The 3,900-nt window shown below is 38.9% G+C and overlaps 1 protein-coding gene across 3 annotated transcripts in view; it reads right to left on the bottom strand.

Moving 5' to 3' along the window:
* ADAMTS9 (ADAM metallopeptidase with thrombospondin type 1 motif 9) overlaps nucleotides 1-3,900 on the bottom strand; it is a 163,410-nt gene that overhangs the window by 65,053 nt on the left and 94,457 nt on the right. The window lies entirely within an intron of this gene.

Here is a 3,900-nt window from a genome sequence, read left to right as displayed (position 1 = left end):
CTATCCTGGCTCTCAGACCACGGACCTCATGTCTAGGTTATAACGTAGCGGTGAATAGAAGAACACTCTGGCACCTGGGTGGCTCAGTTGGTTAAGTGGCCAACTTCGGCTCAGGTCATGATCTCACGGTCAGTGAGTTCAAACCCTGCGTCGGGCTCTGTGCTGACAGCTCAGAGCCTGGAGCCTGTTTCAGATTCTGTGTCTCTCTCTCTCTGACCCTCCCCCGTTCATGCTCTGTCTCTCTCTGTCTCAAAAATAAATAAACGTTAATAAATAAATAAATAAATAAATAGAAGAACACTGTCTGATAAGAGGTTTTTAAAGGTTCCGTGTCATCAGCCAGGGAGCGTTTATCACTGAAAATGATTGTGTAATTGTACATTTAAAAGGAAAGGTAGGATGGATAATTTTTATTTAATGACCAAAGATCATTAGCAGCTGTGTGCTAATGTACAATTACACAATACACACAGACACACAGACACACACACACACAGTAAGAGCAATCGGTATTTTTATATTGATGGTTGTAATGAGGCTGCCAGGAAAAAAAAGTGTCAGTTCTTTAATTACACGTATAATTGGTTTGATTCGTTTAACAACACATTTTTCTTTCTCCGCTAGAATAGCTCCGACTTGTTCACTGCTGTATCCTTAGCACCTAGAACAGTGCCTGGCTCACAGCAGGCACATAAAAAAGTATTCGCTGAAAAATAAATGGTGACCCGCCTCCCCCTCCCCTTTTGAAAGAAATGACCTAGAACTGTTTACTCCCTCTTCGTAAAATCAATCTACCTCAACTGCCTTTACTAATCAGGATTCCCTCCTAAACAATTAGACATGGACTCAATCTCTTGCTCCCACTGTACATTCCAAAGTTTTCATTCCTTTCTGTTCCAGAAGGACAACTCGCTGACGTGAGTCAGTAAAAGGACCTACACTCCTCCTCATGGTCTAATAACTCTCCTACCCCTGTCTCCCCCATCTTCGGACTTTTTAAAACTGTAAAAATAGAAATCTGTCAAGCTATCAGGACATATCAGCTGTCAACAATGGGAGGAGAAAAAGCTAGTTAAGTTTTATCTCCAACGAGCTAGATGCAGGCCAGTGTTTTGCTTGTTTTGAACACATCTGGGATGAGTGGGTTATTGAGTCTTAATCTACACTGAATTCGGGTATTTTGTAATTTCATATGTTACAATGTTTTGTTTAAAAAAGCCTTATTTTTCACTACTTCGTATGGATAGAGCCAAATAATGTGTTTCTTATTTATTTTTTAAAAGGCACCAGCAGTGTATTTAAGATGTGTCCTCATTAGTGAAAAATCTTTTTCTTTATAAAAAAATGCATATGCAGGGGCGCCTGGGTGGCTCAGTCGGTTAAGTGGCCGACTTCGGCTCAGGTCATGATCTCGCGGTTCATGAGTTCGAGCCCCGCATCGGGCTCGGTGCTGACAGCTCAGAGCCTGGAGCCTGTTTCAAATTCTGTGTCTCCCTTTCTCTCTGACCCTCCTCCGTTCATGCTGTCTCTCCCTGTCTCAAAAATAAATAAACGTTAAAAAAAATTGTTAAAAAAATGCATATGCATTTAATGTGACATTCCTGATGACCAAAATCTTTATACTGTCCTCCTAATCTGGCTAATGTGATAACTTTAAAATGAAAGAGAGATGTTCTGCCATTCCTGAAACATAACCAGCTGAAGTGTTTACAAGTGCTGGTTATGGGAATTTACCAATAATCGTAATAAATGTGGATTATTCTGTTGCTGGAGTCAAATGGATGATGTTGCTATTAGCTAAATAACGTGGAGGTTGATGGAGTCTGACTTTTAGGCATCTCTTTTATTGAATATAAGTGGGAGTTTAAAAAACTCATATTCTGAATACGGGCTATTTCTGTCGGACTAGGCAGGATTAGTATAGTCAGTATACTGTTAGTGAAGTCTTAACACTATAGTAGGTGATCAGGTACTCAAATGGATTCATAAAAACACCACCTTCTTGGGGTAACATGGGGGATAAATATGATGTATATTTGCTTAACTTGGCTTGGTACACAGAAAATACTCAGGAAAAGTTAGCTATCATCATCTGCTTTGGAGAAGTTACCTTATTTGGCACCTTACAGAAACCCCAAACTCACATACATCTGATTTTGGTCCTTTTAACTCTCAGTTACCATACTAAATTACACGTAAAAAGGAGACTCAGGGGATGTGGAACCAATAGGTATCAGGGATCATCTTTATGATGCATAATTTTTTGAAAACCGCAGGCTCTCTTAAAACTTCCAAGATTATTTTGATCATATTTTCTTTATTTAATAAGAAAGAAATTCCTTCTGAAATGTATTGCAGGTGAACCAATAACAAAATTGACAAATGCTCAAGTCTTTTATAGTTATCTGAACACAAAGAATAAAGTGTGATCAAATTTATGCACATTAGGTTAGTGTTTTCCTGTACCTAGCTCTTTTTACATGTTCAGGACCATTTCTTTTAATCGCTTGTTTTGTCTTCTGGCTATATTTTATCATTATCTACAAATTCAATAAATGGAACATTCATATTTCATAGCTGAGACTCAATGAATCAGGACAACAGTATTAGAAAAGAAAAAAAAAACCAAAATATTAAGCCTCATATATTTTTGTTTATATCACTAGGCATCATTTCCAATTCAGAATTCTTTTTTAAGTATCCTTTTAAAATACACATTTTAAACTATCCAATTACATAGAGTTTACCAGTTGGCCGCTCAGATTGGGGAGAGGGATGGGACACTGGGGAGAGGGATGGGACACGTTGGAAGGGATTTACAAAATTCGAATGTATCTTTTTAAAACCCAAAGAAACATACACATGAATTTCTAATTCACATAGCCTATTTGCCTTTACAATCTGCTGATAAACACTGATTTTTAAACATTGTATATAAAATTAAATAACATGGAAAAAATAAATATGCTTTATTATATAAACACGTAGAAATCTGTACTGCTCAAAATATTCCGACAATACTAGGCTTGGCTGCATAAAACCGTATTCAGAAAGTTTGGTAGTGATATTTACAATCTTTATTTTTGCTAGAGATAGATGCAGCGAGGTGATAAAATACTGATGTCAGACATTTTCTCTTCCTACCTAAGGAAGCTGCAAACTTTAATATGAAAATGAGGTAGACACAAATTCGTAAGTTGGCCAGGCAGAAACAAAAGCACAGTTCCTTCATGAGCTCATAAATTCTCATTATTCGGGTCGACAAGCGTTGTTCCAGAGCACCTAAAGCAAGGCTCAGAGAACACTTTTAGGTTTGTCACGAAAAAACCCAAACAAGCAGTTTCTCCTAAGGAGAAGCACAGGGTCCAAGATGATGAGCAAGCAGATACACGGGGTGCAACGCAGAAAGGAATGCGACAAGACCAGCTGGGAGAGCTGACATCACCTGCAACCTTTGTTACTTGAATTCTCTCCACGGATCTGCTGACTGGAGAATGCTGCGGATTTTTAAACTACCTTCTGCTGTGGTTTGACAGTATAGAGCTCTCTTTCTAATTTATCCGCTAGTCATGGGACGTGTGCGTTCAACCCCTCAGTCCGCTCCCACAAGCGGCAGGAGCAGACTGGAAGGCATTAATTAGCAGGGTGCGAACCTGATTTAGAAATCAGAACGTTAGCAAGTAAGAGTGGAAGGGCACATTTAAAAGAGGACAGAAAAGGCTGAGTTTTTGGAGGATGTTTTTCAAAATCATGATTCCGAATCTGCAATGACAGGAGCCAGAACTAAGGGTCTAAGACGGGTACTTAAGCCTACGTTCACCGAAGCTTCATTTTAAGAGACACTGGCAGGCCATGCTAACATGATGTGGCTTTTCTCTCCTAAGTATTGTTCCTTAGTAA

Source organism: Neofelis nebulosa, chromosome 4 (genome assembly GCF_028018385.1).
Source record: "Neofelis nebulosa isolate mNeoNeb1 chromosome 4, mNeoNeb1.pri, whole genome shotgun sequence".
Classification (NCBI taxonomy): Eukaryota; Metazoa; Chordata; class Mammalia; order Carnivora; family Felidae; genus Neofelis; species Neofelis nebulosa.
The sequence above is the reverse complement of the archived record's forward strand: the minus strand, read 5'-3'. Positions and strand labels throughout refer to the sequence as shown.